The sequence below is a fragment of the Trichosurus vulpecula genome, chromosome 8, assembly GCF_011100635.1.
Source record: "Trichosurus vulpecula isolate mTriVul1 chromosome 8, mTriVul1.pri, whole genome shotgun sequence".
In the NCBI taxonomy this organism is placed as follows: Eukaryota; Metazoa; Chordata; class Mammalia; order Diprotodontia; family Phalangeridae; genus Trichosurus; species Trichosurus vulpecula.
The window spans coordinates 38693580-38717107 of record NC_050580.1 but is presented as its reverse complement, the minus strand read 5'-3'; the positions used below and the strand labels follow the sequence as shown (position 1 = coordinate 38717107).

The 23528-nt window shown below is 41.5% G+C and overlaps 2 pseudogenes; both read right to left on the bottom strand.

Moving 5' to 3' along the window:
• Window positions 1-16239: 16239 nt before the first annotated feature.
• On the bottom strand, window positions 16240-16988 carry LOC118828055 (annotated as a pseudogene).
• Window positions 16989-18888: 1900 nt separating this feature from the next.
• LOC118828049 lies at window positions 18889-23151 on the bottom strand (annotated as a pseudogene).
• Between the last annotated feature and the right edge of the window lie 377 nt (window positions 23152-23528).

The window sequence follows — 23528 nt, the reverse complement described above, 5'->3', positions numbered from 1 at the left end:
AGCGTCATATCTGAGCAGGCGAGCAGAAGCAGCTTAGATCTGAGTCTGATCAGGGTTGTTGGCTCTTCGGGGAGGAGGAGCGCTGGTGTGGCAGAGCTTGCTGTGCAGAAATAGCTCTGAAAACAACAGTGCAGCCTCTTAAGCTTGGGACAAAGTACTCTCTACTCTACAAGCAGTCAAACCCCAACGAAAACTCAAGGGTCCAGTAGTTGACAGGGAACATGGCCAGTCAGCGAAAATACACTCAGATTCAGACTCAGACTTTGGAATCTTTCTTTGGTGACACAGAAGACCAAAATATACAGCCAGAAGAAGTCAACAAAGTCGAAGAACCTAATTCAAAAGCCTCCAAGACAAACATGAACTGGTCTCAGGTCCTGGAAGAGCTCAAAAAGGAAGTTAGAGAAGTAGAGGAAAAATTGGGAAGAGAAATGAGAATGATGCCAGAAAACCATGAAAAAAAAAGTCAATGACTGGCTAAAGGAGACCTAAAAAAACACTGAAGAAAATAACACCTTAAAAAAACAGACTAAGTCAAATGACAAAACAGCTCCAAAAAGCTTATGAGGAGAAGGATGCCTTGAAAGGCAGAATTAGCAAAATGGAAAAGGAGGTCCAACGGACCACAGAAGAAAACAACACCTTAAAATTCGATTGGAGTAAGTGGAAGGTAGTGACTTCTTGGAAAATCAAGACATTATAAAATAGAACCAAAGGAATGAAAAAAATGGAAGAGAATGTGAAATATCTCATTGGAAAAACCACTGACCTGGAAAATATATCCAGGAGAGATAATCTAAAAAATTTTGAACTACCTGAAAGCCATGATTAAAAAGAGAGCCTAGATATCATCTTTTGAGAAATTATCAAGGAGAATTGCCCTGATATTCTCGAGCCACAGGTCAAAATAGATATTGAAAGAATCCATTGATCACCTCTTGAAACAGATCCCAAGAAGAAAACTCCTAGGAATATTGTCCCCGAATTCCAGAGCTCCCAGATCAAGGAGAAAATACTGCAAGCAGCCAGAAAGAAACTATTTGAGTATTATGGAAACATAATCTGGATAACCCAAGGTCTAGCAGCTTCTACATTAAGGGATCGAAGGGCTTGGAATATGATATTTTGGAGGTCAATGGAGCTAGGAATTAAACCAAGAATCACCTACCCAGCAAAACTGAGTATCATGCTCCAAGGCAAAATATGGATTTTCAATAAAATAGAGAACTTTCAAGCTTTCTCAGTGAAAAGACCGGAGCTGAATAGAAAATTTGACTTTCAAACACAAGAATCAAGAGAAGCATGAAAAGGTAAAGAATAAAGAGAAATCATAAGGGACTTACTACAGTGGAACTGTTTTGTTTGCATTCCTACATGGAAGATAATATGTATAATTCATGAAACCTCAGTATTAGGGTAGCTGAAGGGAATATAATTACATATACATACATACATGCATACATATATGTATACACACATATACATATACATATATACATACACACATATACATACATTATATACATACATATAAACATACATACATATATGTATATATGTGTATGTGTATGTGTGTGTGTGTGTGTGTATGAAGGGCACAGGGTGAGTTGAATGTGAAGGTATGATAACTAAAAAAATAAAATAAAAGTAAGGCATTATTCAGGAATATATTGAGAGAGGTTGAAAGGGAGAGATAGAATGGGGTAAATTATCTTGCATAAAAAGGGGCAAGAAAAAGCAGTTCTGTTGGGAGGGAAGAGGGGGCAGGTGAGGGGGAATGAGTGAATCTTGCTCTCATCGGATTTGACCTGGGGAGGGAATAACATACACACTCAATTGGGTATATTACCTCATAGGAAAAAGGAGGAAGGAGATAAAAAGGGGTGACAATAGAAGGGAGGGAAGACAGGGGGAGGAGGTAATCCATAGCAAACACTTTTGAAAAGGGCCAGGGTCAAGGGAGAAAATTGAATAAAGGTGGATAGGATAGGATGGAGCAAAATATAGTTAGTCTTTCACAGCATTGGTACTGTGGAAAGGTTTTACATGATGGTACACATGTGGCCTATGTTGAATTGCTTGCCTTCTTAGGGAGGGTGGGTGGGGAGGGAAGAAGGAAGAGAATTGGCAACTCAAAGTTTTAAAAGTAGATGTTCAAAGAAAGTTTTTGCACGCAACTAGGAAATAAGATATACAGACAATAGGGCATAGTAATCTGTGTTGACCTACAAGAAATCCAGGGAAAAGGGGATGGGGTGGAGTGGGTGACAGAAGGGATGGTTGACTGGGGAATGAGGCAATCAGAATATATGCCGTCTTGGAGTGGGTGGGGAGGGTAGAAATGGGGAGAACATTTGTAATTCAAACTCTTGTGTAAGTCAATTATGAAAACTAGAAATATTAAATAAATTAGATTTTAAAAAGCGAAGTACAAATAAAAAAAATAAAATCATTGGTCGATTTATCGTCTACCTTTCTAATTTGTTTTTTAAATTCCTTCTTGAGCTCTTTCAAGAATTTTTTTGGGGCTTGAGACCTGTTCATATTACCTTTTGAGGTTTTAGATGTGTGTATACTTTCAATACTGTCCTACTTTGAATTTATATTTTGATTTTCCCTGTCTCCATAATAAGATTCTGCGGTCTTCACATTTCTAATCTGCTTATTATTCATGGTAGTTGCTCATTAAAGTGGACCTTTGCATCTGGGGCACAGGGGGCTCTGTCCCATGCCTCTTGTTGTGTTAGGGAGGCCTGGTTACTCTTTTTGTGTGCTGCAGCCTCTGGCTCTGTCAGCTAAAATTATACACACACACACACACACACACACACACACATATATATGTATATACATATACATACATAGACATATATATACATGTACATGTATACGTACACCTATATGTATATGTATGTGTATGTGTATATGTATATGTATATGTATACATATATGTATATGTATATGTATATGTTTTGCTGAGCTGGAGCTAGCTGGTGTGTGCAGAGGCCAGGTGTTTCTGAGTTTTCCCAGGTTTACACTGAAGCTCACTGCATGGGGTGTGGGGGAGGGGTGGTCTCGCCATTGGAAGTCACCTCCCCCAGCTAGTGCTGGAGAGGTTCAGCCACTGGTGGACTCCTGCGCTGGTGTCTGCCTATTCCCCTGGATGTGCAAAGGCACATGTAAGGTCCTGGTGTTGGTGCTGGCTGGCTCCCCCAGCCAACGAGGCTGAGCATTTCCTCCTGGTCTGCTGAGATGGGACAAAGATGGGGTTTGCTGGAATGACTCTGTTCCTGCCTTGGACCCCTTTAGCCACTGCAGGAGGGACCCTTCCCTTTGATCTTCCTAGCCTCCTGAGCTAAAATACTGCTGTACTCCTAAGATCCACTATTCCAGGATTTTTCCTGGGGCAATATTCTCCAGGTTGTTCAAAGTTAGCAAGGAGGGAATGAAAGCATTTGACTTGTCTGTGGGCTGATATCTCCAGGAGTAGTTGCTCCTCCTGCTGCAGGCTCTGCACTTTTGTCTCACCCAGTCGTGAGAGACCCCCTGACATGGGCTTAGAGGTTTGGAGATTTTTGCTGCTACAGATGACTGAGTTCACCAGGGCTGGGCCACTTTCGCTCCACTATGGCCGAGTCTGTGGTATAGCTAGTGCGTTCAGTGACCTCCCAGCCAGACACAACAGAGCCTTCCTGTTGACCTTTCTGGGCTGTCTTGGGCTGGAAATGCACCACACTCTATCTCCCAGTGGATTCTGCCTTCTCAAAATTTGTTCAAATTCACTTCTTAGTTGGAAGTGATAGAATTTATGGGAGAGCTCTGATGAGTTGCTGCTTTCACTCAGCCTTCTTGGCTCTGCCCCCTTACCTCATTTTTCAAATGCAAAAACCTAATACCTGAATGATTCTGTGATTTAGTGCCACTGTTGCTTCTCTTTAGTTCTTGAGGTCCATGACATCATCGAGGTGATGCCATGACTTGGCAAGTTAATTCAATTTAAGTGGAGAAGGCCTGTGCAAAGCAAAATTAACCAAGGGAAAGGACACTCACTCAGGGTGCATAAGACAGTAATGCGAACAACAGAGAGGATGCAGAGATGTTCATTTCTCATTTGCTTCTTTTCCCAAGGAGAATGATACATTCTCTAAAATTAATGAACAAAATGACTGAACCCTAGGCTGCAGGGCAGGCCAAACTTCTCAGCCTTGAGCCTAGAGGCCATGGGGAAACATTGGAAAGAGAATGAGGACAAGTCTTTCCTTGATTACAGCTCCTAACTGTACCATAAATTATACAATGCAATGTGGCACTTTACCCTGCCAAAGACCTTAGGTTTCCTTGTGTAAGTATGCATGGAAAGAATGGCAATTCATAAATTATTGCTAAGTGGTAGCTTTTTCTGCATTCTTGTCACTTCTCAGGAAGCAAACTCAAAGTTCATATTATGTTCCACATGTTCCCTAATATATCAATCATATTAGAATAAATTATGTTTTTCTCTTTTTGTAATTTTTGAAAAATTGGATCCAAATTAAAAAAGAGAAACAAAACAGACAAATACTAAAACTAAAACAATACAAAAGAAGAAAAGAATAAAAAACATTGCCATGTACACTGCAGAATGTGAGAGAGGATTCAAAATATACAGTAATAAATTTCTATTTCAAGAAAGCCTATATAATAAACACTAAACATTGTGTTGAGAGCTGTCCATCTCTTGTTTGCTTCCTTATAAGTTTTATTTTGTTCTCTCCTGTGAACTTTTTACTTTGTTCTTTTTTCCCCTTCTTCCCCACCCAAGATGGCACAATTACTTGCAGATGCACACAAACATATACATGCAAATATATACACATATATACATATAAAGATATTTACACACAAAGATAAACACATGAACACCCATATATGTATACTTAGATATCGATAATCATACTTAGGTATAGACATAGTCATTCATATGGATCAATGTAAGACTATACTAATTTTTCCTGTTTCTCTGAGGGTGGATAACCTCTTCCTTTATAAATCCAAGTCTTTCCATATTTTTCCACGTCCATCAACTCATCATTTCCTATACCACAACAATATTCCCACCTTACACTGTCTAGTTGTTTTAAATATTACAAAACAACATTGATAAGCATGGCTGACATATAGTGTAGGTTCCCTGTTTTTCTCATTTGATTAAATTTTAGCCTTAATTTTGTCTGAGATCATGATTACTATTCTTGCTCTTTTTTCCCTAACAAATTCTACTCCTCTTTATTTTATTTTTGTGCCTGTATCTTGTTGCTTATAACTTTCCCTCCTGACTCCTCTATTTTACTTCTATTGATACCTCACCTTCCTATTACTTAACCTAACCCTCTCAGAGGATTACCTAACCCCCCTCATCCTCCCATTCCCATAAATCAGAACACCCTTCTATACCCATCTTTGACCTGTTCCCTCACCTTGCACTCTAAAGATCCTTCCTTACCCTTTACCCCATTCTCCTAGTGTTTTATTTCATTACAAATTTAAAAAACATTTATACTCTTCTAGATATATAGGTATTGTTCCCTCTTTAGCCCATTCCTGATGAAAATAGGTTTGCAAAATTAATAGCTCTCCTCCCCCATGTAATTCTGCTTTGTTGGTTCTTCCTCTCAAATGTCATTTACATAAAATAATTACTCCTTTTAGCTGTTCCTAAATTGTTTTACTCTTAAAAATCATATCATAATCAAATCTACCCCAATGTTTCTTATGAACTACCCAATTACTAATAGCCATCTCAGATGTATGTTTTACCTTTTACATATATAAAAGGTAAACAGTACATCCTTATTGAGTCCTTTGTAATTAGTCTTTTCTATGTACCTTATATTTTATTGGCTCTTGCATGTCAAATCTTCTATTATGTTCAAGGTTTTATATAAAATGAAATCTTGAAAGTCTGATGATTCAATAAATGACCATTTTTTCCCTTTCAGGATTATGCCTAGCTTTATTAGATATGATTTTTTTCTGCCAGAAACCCAGTTCATTTGTTCTTTAATATATATTGTTCCAACACCTGGAGTCCTTGAATTTTGGAGATTTATTTTACTTTTAGCTTACAACACTGGTTCTACAAAATTTTGAGCTCCAGATTTTCTTCTTCCCCTCCCCCTATCCCTCCCCAAGATGGCATGGAATTCGATATATCTTCTACATATAACTTCGCATTGAACTTATTTACACAGTAGTAAAGTTGTAAAGAAGAATTATGACCAATTGAATTAATCAAGAGAAAGAACAGTCCAAAAAAGGCCCAAAAACCAAAACAAAAGAGAAAAAAAAACAAAGTGAAAAAAAAGGTGAGCATAAAGCATGCCTTAATCTATATTCAGACTCCATGGTTCTTTCTCTGGATGTAGATAGCATTCTCCATCATGAGTCCTTTGGAGTTGTCTTTGTACCTTGTGTTGCTGAGAAGAGCAAAGTCTGTTGGGGTTATTCCTCACAGAATCCATATATCTGTGGTTGTGTATAATGTTCTCCTGGCTCTGCTCCACTCACTCAGCATTATATCGTGCAGGTTTTTCCAGGTTATTATGAAATACGTACCATCCCCATTTCTTATACAATAGTATCCCATTACCTTCATATACCACAACTTGTTCAGCCATTCTCCAATTGATGGGCATCCCCTTGATTTCCAATTCTTTGCTACTACAAAAAGGGCCACTCTAAATATTTTTGTGCAAATGTGTCCTTTTCCACTTGTGTGATCTCTTTGGAATACAACCCTAGAAGTGGTATTGCTGGGTCAAAGAGTATGAGCATTTTTATAGCCCTTTGGGCATAGTTCCAAATTGCTCTCCAGAATGTCTGGATCAGTTCCCAGCCCCACCAGCAATGTGACAATGTTTCAATTTTCCTACATCCTCTCCAGCATTTATCATTTTCCTGTTTTGTCATTTTAGCCAATCTGACAGGAGAGACGTGGTACCTAAGAGTTGTTTTGATTTGCATTTCTCTAGAAAGTAGTGATTTTGAGCATTTTTACATATGCCTATAGATATCTTTAATTTCTTCCTCTGAAACTGCCTGTTCATATCCTTTGACCATTTCTCAATTGGGGAATGACATGTATTCCTTTAAATTTGACTCAGTTACCTGTATATTTTAGGGATGAGGCCTTTATAAGAGACACTGTTTGTAAAGATTTTCTCCCAGTCTTCTGCTTCCCTCCTAATCTTTGTTGCATTGGCTTTTTTATAGAAAAACATTTCAATTTAACATAATCAAAATTATCAATTTTTGTATTTTTTAATGCTCTCTATCTCTTGTTGTGTCATGAATTCTTTTCTTTTCCGTAAATATGATAGGTAAACTATTCATTGCTCTCCCAAATTGCTTATAGTATCAGTCTTTATTCCTAAATCATGAGCCCTTTTTGACTTTATTTGATATATTGTGTAAGATATTGGTCTATGCCCAGTTTCTGCCCTACCATTTTCCAATTTTCCCAGCAGGTCTTGTGAAATAGTGAATTCTTAGCCCAGAAGCTGGATTCTTTGGGTTTATCAAAGAGTAGATTGCTATTGTTGTTGACTACTGATCCACCACTCTGTTTCTTATCCACTACAAGATAGTTTTGATGACTGCTGCTTTACAGTACAGTTTAATATCTGGTATGGCTAGGCCACCTTCTCTAGCATTTCTTTTCATTAATACCCTAAATATTCTAGACCTCTTGTTCTTCCAGATGAATTTTGTTATTATTTTTTACAGCTCTGTAAAATAATTTTTTGGTATTTCATTTGGTATGGCACTGAATAGTTAGATTAACTTAGGCAAAATTGCCATTTTTATTATGTTAGCTCAGCCTAACCAGGAGCAACTTATATTTTTTCCATTTATTTAGGTCTGACTTTATTTGTGTGAAAAGTGTTTCATAATTATGGTCATATAGGGCCTGGGTTTGTTTTGGCAGGTAGACTCCTAAATATTTTATAGTGTCTACAGTAACTTTGAATGGAATTTCTCTTTCTATTTCTTTCTCTTGGGCTTTGTTAGCAATGTATAGGAATGCTGAGGATGTGTGGGGGTTTATTTTATATCCTGCAACTTTGCTAAAGTGGTTTTATTATTTCCAGCAGCTTCTTTACTTAATTCTCTAGGTTTCTCTGAGTAAATCATCATATCATCTGCAAAAAGTGATAATTTAGATTCTTCTTTGCCTAGTCTAAGTCCTTCAATTTCTTTATCTTCTCTTATTGCTACAGCTAACATTTCTAGTACCAAGTTGAATAAAGGGGTGTAATGGATATCCTTGTTTCAACCCTGATCTTACTGGCAATGCACCTAACTTATTCCCATTACTGATTATGCTTGTTGATGGTTTTAGGTAGATGCTATTTATAATTTTAAGGAAGGCTCCATTTATTCCTATGCAGTCTAGTGTTTTTAATAGGAATAGGTTTTGTGTTTTGTCAAAGGTTTTTTCTGCATCTACTGAGATGATCATTTGGTTTCTGCTGGTTTTGTTGTTGATATGATCAATTATACTAATAGTTTTCCTAATATTGAACCAGCCTTGCATTTCTGGAAGAAATCCTATCTGGTCATAGTGTATTATTCTTGTGATAAGTGGCTGCAGTCTTTTTGCTAATATTTTATTTAAAATTTTTGCATCAATATTCATTAGGTGAATTGGCCTATAATTTTCTTCATCTGTTTTGACTCTTCCTGGTTTGGGTATTAGTACCATGTATTGTCATAAAAAGAATTTGGCAAGACTCCTTCTTCCCATATTTTCCCAAATAGTCTATAAAGTATAGGAATTATTTGTTCTTTAAATGTTTGATAAAATTCACATGTAAAACCATCTGGCCCTGGAGATTTTTCCTAGGGAGTTCATTTATGGCTTGCTCAATTTCTTTAACTGAGGCAGCGTTATTTAGAAATTTTACTTCCTCTTCTGTTAACCTGGGCAATTTATGGTTTTGTAGATATTCATCCACATCTCTAACGTTGTCAAATTTATGAGCATATAATTGGGCAAAATAATTTCTAATTATTGTTTTGACTTCCTCTTCATTGGGGTTGAATTTGCCCTTTTCATTTTTGATACTGGTAATTTGATTTTTTCTTCCTTTTTCATTTTTTAAAATTAAATTGATGAAAGTTTATCAATTTTATTGTTTTCTTCATAATACCAACCCTTGGTTTTATTTATTAATTCAATAGTATTCTTGGTTTCAATTTTATTAATCTCTCCTTTGACTTTCAGTATTTCTAATTTGGTATTTAATTGGTGATTTTCAATTTGTTATTTTTCTAGCTTTTCCAGTTGCGTGCCCAATTCATTGATCTCCTTTTTTCTCTCTTTTATTCGTGTAAATATTTAGAGATATAAAACTTCCCCTAAGAGCTGCTTTTGCTCCATCCCATAAGTTTTGGTATGTTGTCTCATTATTGTCATTCTCTGGAATGAAGTTATTAATTGTTTCTCTGATTTGTTCTTTGGCCCACTCATTCTTTAGAATTAGATTATTTAGTTTCCAATTAACTTTAAGCTTATTTTTCCATGGTTCCTTATTACAAGTAATTTTTATTGCATCGTGATCTGAAAAGTATGCTTTGACTACTTCTGCCTTTGTGTACTGGATTGTGAGGTTTTTATGCCCTAGTACATGGTCAGTTTTCGAGTATGTGCCATGTACTTTTGAGAAGAAAGTATATTCCTTTTTATCCCCATTCAGTTTTCTCCAGAGGTCTATCATATCTGCCTTTTCTAAAATTCTGTTCACCTCTTTAACTTCGTTCTTTTTTATTTTGATGTTAGATTTATCAAGTTCAGAGAGGGGGAAGTTGAGTTCTCCCATTATTATAGTTTTGCTGTCTATTTTTTCCTGTAACTCCCTTAACCTCTCCTCTAGGAATCTGCATGCCATACCACTTGGTACATATATATTAAACAATGATATTGCTTCATTGTTTATGGTACCTATTAGCATCATGTAGTGTCCTTCCTTATCTCTTTTGATTAGATCTACCTTTACTTTTGTTTTGTCTGAGATTAGGATTGTTACACCTGCTTTTTTTTTACTTTAGCTGAAGTGAAATATAATTTACTCCAGCCTTTTACCTTTACCCTATGTGTATCCCCCTCTTTCAAATGTGTTTCTTGTAAACTGAATATTGTAGGATTATAGTTTTTAATTCATTCTGCTATCTGCTTCAGTTTTATGGGAGAGTTCATCCCATTCACATTCATAGTTATGATTACTATCTGTGTTCTTTTCTCCATCTTATTTCCTCTCTGTTTGTGCTTTTATTTCTCCCTTTCCCCTTCCACTCCTCAACAAAGTTTTGTTTTTGATCATCACCTTCCCCAGTTTACCCTCCCTCTTGATTTTCCTCCTTTATCTTACTGTTTTCCACTTGCTACTTCTTCCCTCCCTTCTGAGCATGCCCTTCCCTTTTTCCCCCTTTCCCCTCCTCCCTGCCTGTAGGACAAGTTAGATTTCTGTAATTATCAGGGTATGTTATTCCCTTCTTGAACCAAATCAGATGAGAGTAAAGCTCAAATACTGCTCTGCTCCATCCCTTCTTTTCCTCAACTGTAAGGTGTCTTTGTGCCTCTTCATTTTTACCTTTTTCTACCACCTCCCTACCTCTTCTCCCAGAATCCTCCCTTTACATTTCTTAATTATGTTTTTTATTCTTATATCAGGTATTTAATACATACATCCACAGTATAAGTGTATCCCTTTAAATTGTCATACTAACTGTACTATTCTCAAGATTCACACACACACACACACACACACACACACACACACACACACACACATATATATATATATATATACATATATATATATATATATATATATACATAAGATGATATTATCCTATACAAAGATGTAAATAATTAGCCCTTATTGATTAAGGAGTTTTTGGGAATTATTTTCCCTCTATGTACCTTTTTGCATCTCTCTTGAGTTCTGTATTTGAAGGTCAAATTTTCCATTGAGTTCTGGCCTTTTCATCAGGATGGTGTCAAATTCCCTTATTTCATTGAATGTCCATCTCCTTGTCAGAGAAATTATTCTCAGTTTTGCTGGGGTGTTGATCCTTGGTTGTAATCCCAGCTCCTTTGGCCTTCAGAATATCATATTCCAATTTCTCCTGCCATTTAATACAGAACCTGAAAGAACCTGCATGATCCTGCCTGTATTTCCATGATATTTAAATTGTTTTTTTTTTGGCTGCTTGAAGTATTTTCTCCTTGACTTTGTAATTCTGAAATTTGGCTACAATATTTCTTGGTGTTTTCAATTTGGCGATGTCTTTTAGGGGGTGAACAATGGATTCTTTCAATAACTATTTTACCCTCTGATTCTAGGACTTCTGGGCAGTGATCTTTAATAATTTCTTTGAAGATATTGTCAAGGTTCTTTTTTTCATCCTGGATTTTTGGTAGACAAATAATTCTTAAATTGTCTCCCCTGGATCTATTTTCCAGGTCAGTTGTTTTTCCAATCAGATATTTCACATTTTCTTCTATTTTTTCATCCTTTACATTTTGTTTTACTACTTCTTGATGCCTCATAGAGTGATTAGCTTCCATTTGCTCAATTCTAATTTTCAATGAGTTGCTGTCTTCACTTTGCTTTTGAGTCTCCTTTTCCAATTGGTTGATTTTACCTCTCAGGGTATGATTGTCTCTATTTAGATTCTGAATCTCCATAACCTTTTCACCAATCTTATTTTTTAAGGACTCAATTTCATCAGTTTTTTTTTCCAGTTTTTCTTTTACCTCCCTAATTTGGTTTTAAAAATATTCCTTTAGCTCTTCCAGTAATGCTTTTTGGGCTTGAGACCAGCTCACATTCCCTTTTGAGGTATTCCAAACTGATGATTTGATCATGCTTGTCTCCATAAAAAGAATCAATGGTCCTCAGTTTTTTCATGTTCTTCTTCATGTTGGTTAGCTTTTCCCTGGCTTTACAGTGAATTTCTGCTTATGGGGCTCAGTGCTCTCTGCCCCAGGTTTCTTGTTCTGGTGATTGTGAGTCTAGCTCTGGCTTTGTGTATTATAGCCTTCAGTTTCCTGAGGTGTGCGGGAGGGGTCTGGGTGCCTGAAGTCTCCTCTTCCCCTGGGGCTGCTCTCCAGCACTGTTGTTCTTCAGCAATGGTCCCAGCTGTTTGTTGTCTGTGCTGGTGTCTGCCCCTTCCTTTGGTTGTGCAAAGGTATGTCTGGGCTCCTGGTGTTGACCCCTGCTGGCTCTGCCCCTCTGGGACTCAGGAACTCCCACTGCTTGGCCACTGAAGCCCCACTTCTGTCTCCTCTATTCCAGTGTTTTTTTCCCAAGGAATTCTCTTGGTCAAGGTGGGAGGGTTTAGAGCCATTTACCTGGCCTTATGCCTCCCAGAAGTTCAAGAAGATGCGTTTCATACCATTGGGCTGTAAGCCTCAGGAGTTGATGTCTCACGGACTGTGGCATTGTGCTGCTGCCTCTCATGGCTTCTACAGACTCCTGTCCTGTGTTGGGAGGCCTGGGGATCTCCGCCTGTTTCAGTTGCTCAGCTTTCTCCCAGTCTGGGTCGCTGGCTGGTTTCCACAGCTGCTTCCACTTCAGTGGTGTCTGGTGCAGCTCCATATGCCAGGTGCTCTGCCAGTCTACAGATCCATCCTATCCACCTTTAAGAATCTCCTGGCTTGGAAATTTGCCCCACTCAGACTCCTAGTAGCTTCTAACTCTCTTGAATCTGCTCAGATGCACTTTTTTATGGGTATCTGACCAAGCCTGTGAGACAGCTCTGGTAAGACGTATTTTCAAGCAGCCATCTTGGCTATGCTCCCAAATGGAGTCTTTGAAAGTGTCTCTGCAAGTAGGTCTCATGTGATTCTAATCATGGCACCCATCAAATTTAATTTTTTGTTCCTTGTTACTCATAATACTTTAGCCTTGACCTAGGAGTTTTGGCATGTGACTCTATTATTCCTATGGATTTCCCTTGTAAGAACTGTTTCAGGTGGTGACCAGTGGATTTTTCCTGTTCCTACTTGCCCATCTTATTTTAATGCTTCAGGGAAATTTGCTTTAATTATTTCTTGTATCATTGTGTCAAGATTTTTTTGATCATAGCTTTCAGGTAGTCCAATTATTCTTATGTTTTCTCTTCTTGATCTATTCCCCAGATCAGGGTTTTTTGCCTTGTGAGATGTTTCCCATTGTCTTCTGTTTTTTTCTATATATATATATATATATATTATACATACATATATTATATATACATATTATATATACATATACATGTATGTGTATATATACATACATGTATACACACATATGTATAAAATTTCTTTATCTGTCATAGCTTCCCTGGCTTCCCCTTGCTCAATTCTGATTTTTAGGAGTTGTTTTCTTCCTTGAGATCCTGGATCTCCTATTCTAATCGGTTGACTTTGTTTTCATAATCATCTTGCTTTTCTTGGATTGTTCTTATTTTTTTTTAGTTTTTCCTCAGTCTCTCTCATTTGATTTTTGAAGTCTTTTAAATGTCCTTGTATGAATTATTTTAAGCTGCTGACCATTTGACATTACTCTTTGGGGTGGAAGAGGGTTTCTTTGCTTCAGTATTCCCCTATGAATATGAACCCTAGTCTTTTCTATTCCCATAGTAATTCTCTATGGTTTGATTCCTTCTCCTTTGCCTGTTCATGTATATTTTTTTATTTGTAGAAGCTTAGTTTTTGTAGTCATCTCTAGCCCTGGCATATGGGGGATGATGCTTCTGCCCTCACATTCTTTTTCAGTTCTCCCCCTTGGCTTGGAGCCAAAATCATCACTTCCAGCCTTTCGTAAGTGCCCATAGTCTGTGGTCTCCCCACCCAACTGCTTTTGCACTCATCTGAACAAGCCCTGCTTCTTTCTTGCCCCCAGACACATCTCCACAGCACAACTGCATCTGGCATTCCTTGTCAGCAGAGATTCCCTCGATCTACCCTGGCTCAGATGTCTGACTCCTCTCACTGTCCCTTGGGTAAAAGTTCCTTTGTCTGGTGCCAAGGCAGCCTCTTATCCCACCTAACCCACTTACCAATTGTTTAAGTGGACCTACACTGAGGTGTTTACTCTTCAGAGAGTCCAAACCTCATCCCGAAATTTTTCTTCATATCTTCTCTGGTTGTCCCAGGAGTGCCACTGTTCTGCTCCTATTCTTATTTATTTTTACCACTCTATGTTTGCTCTGAGGTGCTATTACTATCAAGTTTGTGAGAGAAATCTGAAGAGCTTGGAATTTTATAACCTTCCTCACTATTTTCCCATATTCTAGTTTTCAAAACACATGTTTTTATTACTTAAGGTTTTCTTTTATTTAAAAGGTCATTCACAAAATATCATATCCATAAATTTACTTTCTGTCATGAAGCAGAATGGCTGAAGTGCTTGGAATTCCATTCTCACATTTAAAATGCAACTGGATTAACCAGGTGTTGGTATTTTTGTTGCTGTTCTTAATCTTTTCCACACTGGAGATGCAAGTGGGTGATCTGAAAGCATCCTTTGATTACAAGCACATAATGCATGTCTTAGATTACGTGTTGGTGTTACACAAATAGTTTCTTATCTTAGGAGCAGAGAGTATGACAGGTGGAGGGAAGGAGGGAGGGAAGGAAGCAGGAAGTGGGAAAGAGGAGGAAAGGGGCCTGTAAATTGCTGTAACTTGGAAACAAAAATAACAGCAAGTAGAGCCAGGAAATCAGCAGTCAAAAGCAACTGGACTGAGCCAAGTGGCCATGGTTTCCAAGAAACCCTAACTCTGCTGGCTTTCTTCTAGGTACTGCTATGGCCAACCTGAAAGCTTTGCCTTTTATTCTCTTGAATATTTTGAAAGTAACCTCTCTCCTGACGAACCTTCATGTTCTAAGAGGCACAGGTCTTCAACCTTAGTGCTACCCATGAGACCTTTCAAGGTTCTTGATGAATCTCAATGAGACACAACATCGTCAGATCCTAGGGCCAGCTCTCCTGACCCATTTTTTAAAAAAAAGTATGATGGAGAGTACAGCATCTCACTATTGACTATTTACAGTTGGGGACGAAAAATACTGGAGCTGGGTGCAAAATATGTGGCCAATGGTAGTAAGTTTTACACTCCTTCCAACACTACACAAAGTCAACTTTATCTGTATAAATCAACATGTAAAAGCTACTTACAAAACACATAATTTTTTTAAAAAAGTGTAAGTTTTTAAAAAGCAAAGACTCAGTGAGCATTTTTTAAAGTTCAAATAGGCACAGATCTGCACCGATGTTCAAGCCCCCAAAGTACCTCATCCCAGTTGTGATAAAACTAGACTGCAGTTTGCAATAGTTAAAAAAATACAACCCTCTAATCTGTCTAATAAAAGGAGTTCCCTAGCAAGAATCTGGGTTTGGGCAGAGTTACAATTGACAGACCTGTGGGAGTGAGGCCAATTAATTCTCAAGGGCAATACCCACTGTCCATATTTGAAAGATACTTTTAAATTTGATTCTATTCTGCTTGTGTTATGTCTGTTCAGGGGAAGGAATTGGGAAGTGAGAGGTAAAGAAAACTCAGTGAACTGGTTGGAAAGGCTGTGCCAGTGTTTGATAGCTAGCCTTAGAGAAGGCATTCAATTCTACATGTAGGTCAATGGATGGTCCAACCTGTTGGGAGTTATTTTTTCCTATTTGCTTCTTTGGAGCCACAGCAACCCAGAACCAAATATGCAGGTCAGAAGAGAAGTGAGGAAAATCCAAAGGAAACAATATTGGAGTTTTAACAAAGTGTAACCAGTGTTTCTAAAGTAAAACAGAGAGAGCTAAGGAGGGAAATGGAGCAGCACTTCATCCCTGGGGAACTCCCACCCTTGCTGATGATGGCAGCTTTCATTCATCTTCAAGGAACCATGTTCTGCGAAAACGAAAGGAAAACAGGGAGAGGAGAGGAGGAGGGAAGCTGAGGAGAGGGGAGGGGAGGGGCCAAGTAGGTGGGGAAAAAACAGCCCAAAACAGGCACTAGACACAACAAAGCCAAGAACGTACTAAAAACCACTTGTTTACAGCTGACATGCATTCACAAGCTCTGTGTTTTCAGTTTCAAGAAAGGAGGAGGACAAATGTTAGGTGTAGGAATGGTAACTGCAGGGTTGACGTCCAGAGCAATGAACTCTACTGCTGTCTTGCTCAATAATTCTCCCCCCATTCCCTTCCAACCTCAAACTCATTCTTGCTCCTTGTGAACCACTTCCTCTCGGGGCCTGGCTCTGCCGAAGATGGCCGAGTTGGTATTGGCTACTTGATTGAGGGGGGTAGCAACTGTTCGAGGTTTAAGTTGAAGTTGGGGCCTCTGTGCTCTTTCCTCTTTTGTTGGTTCTCTGAAATCCATTGAAGAGCCCCGAAGGGGTGGTGCATCTCTAAAGCGACTTCCCACTGGGGGACCACCTGTTCCCTGGTCACCTGGGCGACTGCCTCCCTGCCTCCCAAGAAGTGATCCTTGAAGCCAGAATTAAAGTCATCCATGGAATCCCATCGGCCTCTAGATTCTCGAGAGCCACCCATTCCTCTGTCATCTGGTCCCCCTTTCCTGAATCCAAAGCCACCTTTATTTTGTTTTCTGCCTTCGGCAATGTGCACTCGAAGTGATCGATCACCCAACAGCACACCATCATAGGTCAGAGCTTCCTTAAGGGAATCCCCCTCGTCAAATTCTACATAGCAAAATCCTTTAAATTTACCCATTTCTTTATCTCCGACTAGTCGTAAGCTCCTTACGTTATGATCCTTAAAGATCGCGTCTATGTCTCCCTGAACAGTATTGAAAAGCAGATTTCCTACATAGGCTGCGTAAGGGGGATTTGTTGGCAGCTCCTTCTGACTCCCGGAACCATGGCCGCCAGCTCTACCACGGTACTCTCTGACGCCGCCGAAGTTGCTGTAGGCATAATCGTCATAGGTATCGAAGTCTGCCATATGCTGTCTCCGCTCCGAGCCATAACACATGTTAGAGAAGAATGTATTGTACTGTAATTTGTCCATCCACTCCCCAATTGATGAACACTCCTTTAGTTTCCAGTTTCTGCCACCATAAAAAGAGCTGCTGTAAAGTTTTTTGTAGACATGTGTCCTTGATCTTTTTCTTTGACCTCTTTGGGCTATAGGCAAAGTAGTGCTGTTTCATGGACAAAATAAAGTTAGTATGTTAACTTTGGGGGCACAGTTCCAAACTGTTTTCTAGAATAGCTGGACAGCACCATATGTTAATGTATGCCTCTTCCTCCAAAGCTCTTCCGATATATGCATTATCCTTTTTTTTCCCGTCTGTTTTTACAATTGCTTAGCTGTGAGGCAGAACTTCAGAGCTGTTTGAATTTGTGTGTCTTTAACTATTAGTTATTTGGAATATTTTTTTCTTGTGGCATTAATAGCTTGGACTTCTTCCCCCCAGACTGCCTAAACATGTCCTTTGAAAGTATATCAGTTGGAGAAGAACTAATTGTTCTCTATAAATTCAAGAAACCTTGCTCAGATGAACTATGTTCTTGGGACTTGGAAGGGGAAGAAAAGGGGAAGGGAAGGAAATAAACGTTTTTGTAAGAAACAATACATTTTATTTTTCTGACACCACAGCCCTGGCGTGCGGTTTTGTACCAAATTTAATGGAGCTTATACAGAACGTTTTACAATTGGGAGGGGGTAGGATAGGGAAGGAACCACGAATTAAAAAAAATAAAACAAAACAAAACACCCCTCCCACACACACACTCACACACACAAATAAAATTCCTGGATAGCTTTTAGCATCTGTTCTACTCCCATGTTAATACAATCACTTGGAGGATTCCTAACCAACAAACAGAAAAGAATATTGGGGGGTAGGTGATAAGGGAAATGGAAGGATGGCAAGGAGAGGCAGAGAACAGAATAAAGAAGACTGTAAAACACCAGAGCATCCCAAGGACAATCTTTCCCTCCTGACACCAAGAGAATTGTAGACAGAGAAGAAAAGGTACGTCTCTGCTAGACTATTTTTCCCCCAAAATAATACCAAGTATTGCAGCTGCCAAAGAGAAAAGGAGGACAGGAAGGCAGAAGACAATGAGAAGGGAATAAATTTACAAAGGGTAGACAAGGAAGAGGAGAAGCTGACTATGACCGCAATGTGTGTAGGGAAGAGGCAGACGGTGCCAACAAGCACCCAAGCTGAAAAGAAAAATAAATGTCCTAAACTTTATTACTTTAAAAGAAAGCCCTCTCTCCCCACCCACTCCCTGCTGAACTTAGTTCTTTTTTATGCTTTTCATCAATACTCTGCTCTGAGGTCCCAGTTTGGTTTTTCTATACACTGGAGTTGAAAGAAAACAATCTGCCTATGGATTCTCCACCTAAAGTAAACAGACCAGCATTCATTCCCATTCTCCTCTCACTAAAGTCTCTGCTAAATTCCCTTTTACAATATAGTACAATGCACAAAAAAATAAAACCCCAAATAAAACAAACAAACAAAAAACAAGAGTCTTGGGAGAAGCGAGTCCAAAGGACTTAAAAATACAGAGAATGGTGCAGCTCATGACAAATGGCAATTCTCAAAGTACAGCTACAGTGTCTCAAAAGTAGGTGCCATCATGGGATAACCAAGTCCACAAGATAATTTAAAAAAATAAAAAAACCTGCTGATTATGTGAATAATTTGTTTTTTAGGTAAATTTGAACATTCGAGTATTTTTTTTGTTTCTGTTTTTTTCCCCCAAAGCAGCCCTTTGGTCTCTGTTCTCCTATTTTGTGACCAATTCTACTTCCTGCAGGCCATAAAGCAGCTCTCAGGACCTGGAATGTCATCTTAATAAGGATCAGCACATCCAGTTTTAGCAGCTTAAAACATCATGTTCCCTGGGTTTCCAGTTCCTTGGCTAAATCCACCCATGCCCAAATCAGCAGACATGCCTCGGTGACTCATCTGTGGGGGGATCATGATGTTCTGTTGGGGTCCCATCATGCCCTGCATTGACATCATCATGCCTGGAAAGCCCACATGCCCTGGGTGGGTCTATAGTCCAGCAGGGTCCTGATCTTTGCCAGGAATCATGCCTACAGCAGCTGCTCTGTTGCATATCAGGGTGGGCTAGCCAGGCATTGCAGACTGTGCTGGTGACTTCATCTGATGGTGAGGTCTCTTCATGCCTTGTTGCAGAAAATTGGATGGTCTCGTTGGGTTTTGTCCTGGCATGGACGGAGCTGTACCTAGGGAGATATCTGGAGTTGCCACTGGACCTGGGCCCCCCATGCCAGGTAACGCTACTCCCATTCTTGGGGCCTGTAATGCAATCATCCCCTGCATGTATGAGAACACAGGCCCAGGACCCTGGGGCTGTTTTCAACCTGGGACTGCCCCCAAGGAAAATACTGTAGTTTCTGGCTGGGCTTCTCTGATGGGATAATACCAGACAGATCTGACTCAGATATTCCAGTGGCTCCAGATTGAATCACTTCCTGTAGGTTTGGATCTGTGAAAACTGAAGGCATGTTGTTTCCTAGAACGGTGAAGGAGTCGGGACCCCTTGGGCCTCCAGGCTTACAAAGTGCTGGATCTGTGGAACTTTGGGGCAGGTTGCTAGGATTGCCCAGGGGTCCCTCCCAAGGAAAATCCATGCCTCCTGGAAGGTTGCCTTGACCCACCACTGGGGCCATTGTGGGGAAATGGCACCTGTTGTGGAGGAGACTGTACTGGAGGGAATCCCTGCGGGAAGCCCATTTGTCTTTGAGGTACGATGGGAGGCTCTTGGGACCCATACCCCATCATTGGATTGTGCAACATCAGATCAGGCCCCAGGAGCCTCATGAGGAGGTACACTGGGTCCCACATCATTTGGTGAGGGCATGTTGTTGGAGTGAGTGAGTGGCAGGGTCATTCCCATGGGGCTAAGGGTTGGCATTGGAACTCCCAGGTTTGGGCCTGAAATTTGAGGATTCTGAAGGTTAATGCCCATTCCTGGCATGTTATTTATTGATAGCAAGTTGGCAGATAGAGCTGGAGAGGAGTCATCATCTGAACTGGCCACAGTATTGATGGCATCATGGTAAGGTGTGGGTGGAACTGGGCATCGCAAACTTGGACATTAGAGACCATGATGGAGAGAGGATTCTGGAAAAGGGTTGGTTCTAGAAGCATTGAGTAAGGGGTGCTAGAGGGAAGACTTCCAGGAATATTCACAGAAGCAGACTGGCCAGTAGTGGGAGGTGGAGGACTACCTGACTCTACATTTACCATCATGGCTGGGGAAGCCATAGTGAGACTCGTTTTGTGATTTGGAGGGATCCCAGGACTCTGTAGTGGAGGTTTTGGAGAGGAGGTCCATCCAGGTGAAGGGGCAGGAAGCAATGGAGACTAAAGGTGGACAGGTGAAGCAGCAGCAGACCCCAAGACAGGAGGGGACTTAATAGAAGCAGCAACAGCTGGACCTGCCGCATGCTTGCCAGCTGTGATAGAGTCTGGGGTGACATGAGGTTCCCTGAGGGTGAACCCAACATTGGTGACTGAACCTGGCACATTGTAGGAGACTTCAGAGGATGAAGGCCTGGAGAACGCACCTGTCTAGTGGCAACAGAAATATCCAAGGACTTATGTCTCAGACTGTGTTGAACAGGGGGAGCAGTGTTGAGGCTGGCAGTATTATTGGATGGGTTGAGAGGTAGTGGTGGCACATGGCTGAGCAGGGTGTTAGTCCTTTGGTCAGGCCCAACTGGGTTTCTGAGATTTCAAAGACCACAGTTGACACCCACACCCTGAGACATGGGAAGGAAAGGCCTTGGCCCCAGGCCATACTCCTGCAGAGGGTGATCACCAAATGTCAGGGGCACCATCTTTTGTTGGGAGGGAAGCATGTCGGAGCCACCTGGCTTTCATTATCTACTCAGGACTCACCCTAGCCTCCCTCATTTTCTGAGGTATCATCTGTGGGTTGGAGCCCATAATGATGTTCAGATTTACATCCGCCTTCATGCCACTGGGAACCATCCCAAATTCAAGTTTCTGCCCAGGGCCAATGTGTGGTGGCATTCCTTTTGGAAAGTCAGCCCTGGAAGGGCTTAGGGGTGTATGAGGGAAAAGGGGATTATTCCCAGGCTCCATGTGTCACTGAGACCCTGGTGTCATCCTGTTCATCTTAATGTTGGGCCTGATTCCTACTCTACTCATGGGGGGGGGGTGGTGCTCAGCTGCTTCTCTGCCAGCTCTTGCGGAAACATCTTGTCAGGCAAACTTGGAGGATATGTGAAGTGTTCCCCTTGGCCAGGGCCACTGAAGACCACCTGGCCTGGAGGGAAACTTTGGCCATCTTGAATTTGGGGCACATCATCTGGCCAACTAACTCCAGAAAGACCTGGTCTGGATGCAGGGTTAGGGACATTTGGCCCCTCCATTTCAGAGGTCATCATTCCTGGAAATCCTGGAAGATGCATCTGACTTCCTGGCATGTTAGGGGGAGGAGCCACGCCTCTTGTTGGCAGGGAGTGAGGCATGTTTATACGGTCAGGGAAGGGCTCTGGCTTAGCAGGTCCCCAGCTTTCAGCGGAGGCCATCTGGTAGGGCAGGGAAGGGCCCCAGACCACTCCTCGGGGCCGTGCTGATGGACCATCATGTCCTGCAGGGAGCACTGCTGCACAGCCACGGGCTCCTGCTGACTTCTCTTCTCCTCATTTAACTCCTGCTGCAGCTTAAGCCAGGCTATTTGCTCATGTGATCCAGGTGGTCGGGGCCCATGGGACCTGGCTGGGAACTCATGGAGGGTGGGACCATCTCCTCAGGGGAAAAGGGTACCTCTCTGTGTCCCTGAGGGCGGAAAGGGACCTCCCACATCGGTCCTGGGCCCAGGACCTTTACCGAGACTTCGCGACTGAGCCATCATGGCCTGGATGGGCCCCTCTGGTTTCTTCTGCGGGCCATCGAGCACTCCCGAGCTTTGCTGGGGTCCCCCACTCTGTGCCCCAGAGAACTCCTTCTCGTCGGGGAAAAGCATTCGCCGGACGTCTCTGAGTGTCTCCAGCAAGCGCTCCCGGTGCTCCAGTTGCACCTGAGGCAGTCCGTCGGTGTTCTCTCCCAGTGAGGGCGGCTGCCCCCTGGAGACAGGGGGAAGGAGGGGATCTTTGGGATCTGTGGTAGAACTACTACTCCCCTGGGAAACAGGAGTTATTGCTCGGTTGTTGGGGGTGGAGTTTGGCGCAGAACTTTCTGTGGGCAGTGGCGGGAAATTTGCCTGGCTCCCTGCAGAAGGAATCAGTTTGTTTTCCACTCTGGTACTGTCTTGGTCCAGGGGACAGGGAGGACTTGGGTGCTGGTGCCGGAACGGATGGAGTTAGTTGTAGTTTGGTATTCTGGGATTTGGTATTCTGGGAAGAATTCTGGTCCTGGTTAGCTGAAGCTGGAAGCTGCTGCTGTAGTGATGTGGTATCATTCCGAAGGGTAGAGATCTGTGTGTTCAGAGGCAGAGCACTTCTTTTTGTCTTGGTGTTTGAGATGTTCTGGGTGTGGAAGGGAAGGATCGTTTCAGCTTGGTCCTTCAGCACAGCTTCGGCAGCCTTATTGGCCATCTTATTGGAAAATACATAAACCACTTTGGATGGTGTCTTCTGGGTAGCAGCTGGCTCCGGCACAGCGGTATGACCATGGGAGGGGGTGGAAGAAGTCCGGGCTGAAGCATTTGCAGGAGCCATGGAGTGTGTGGGATGCTGGTAATCCTGGGGCTTTATATGACCCGCAGAATTACTCTGATTTCAGAGTCATCATTTGGCGTCCCAGTGTCCCTCTGACCAAACGAGTCCGCTGAAATGGTTCTGTAGCTTCTCCGTTTTCACGTGGCACCATTTCCATCCCCGTTCTTCAGTCCCATGCTCAAACCTGGGTCAGGGAGTGTTTTGGGGTGGGGGGGTGGCCTCCACTCTTGGAGTCACAGGGGGATGACTGGGACTGGCTGGCTAAGCCCCTCTGTTTACCTGGATTGGAGAATTTAGAATCCAGCTGGGTGTTTCCAGATGGGGACATCACTGTGGGGGGATGGACCATCACCTCCTGCTTAGATTTGGGGCTACTCTGTGTGTTTCCTGAAGGAGAGTGCCTCACTTTAAGGTTACTGGAATGCATTGATTGGAATCCTGAGCTTGTAGTCACAGACTGGGACTGGCTGGCCAAGCTCCTCTCGGAGGGCCACAGTCACAGCTGCGTGGGTGGGGGGTCCTCAGCGCTGTCTGTCCCCAGGCCTTTTCTTTTTTGCTTTTCTCTGCTGTGGTAGCAGACCCTTTCCTCCTGCAGCTCCAGCATTCTCGAGATGAGTGGTTCCTACAGCCAAGGGAAGATCTGGCATCTCCAGGGCCCACCAAACCCCTGGGGTCACGATAAAGCCGTGCTCATCCTGGAAATAGAGCACAACGTCTTTCCTCAAACGATGCTCATACATTCAAAGGCTTTCAGCCTGCTTCTTGACCCACATTGGAACACCGGAAGATCTTTCCAGGGATGAT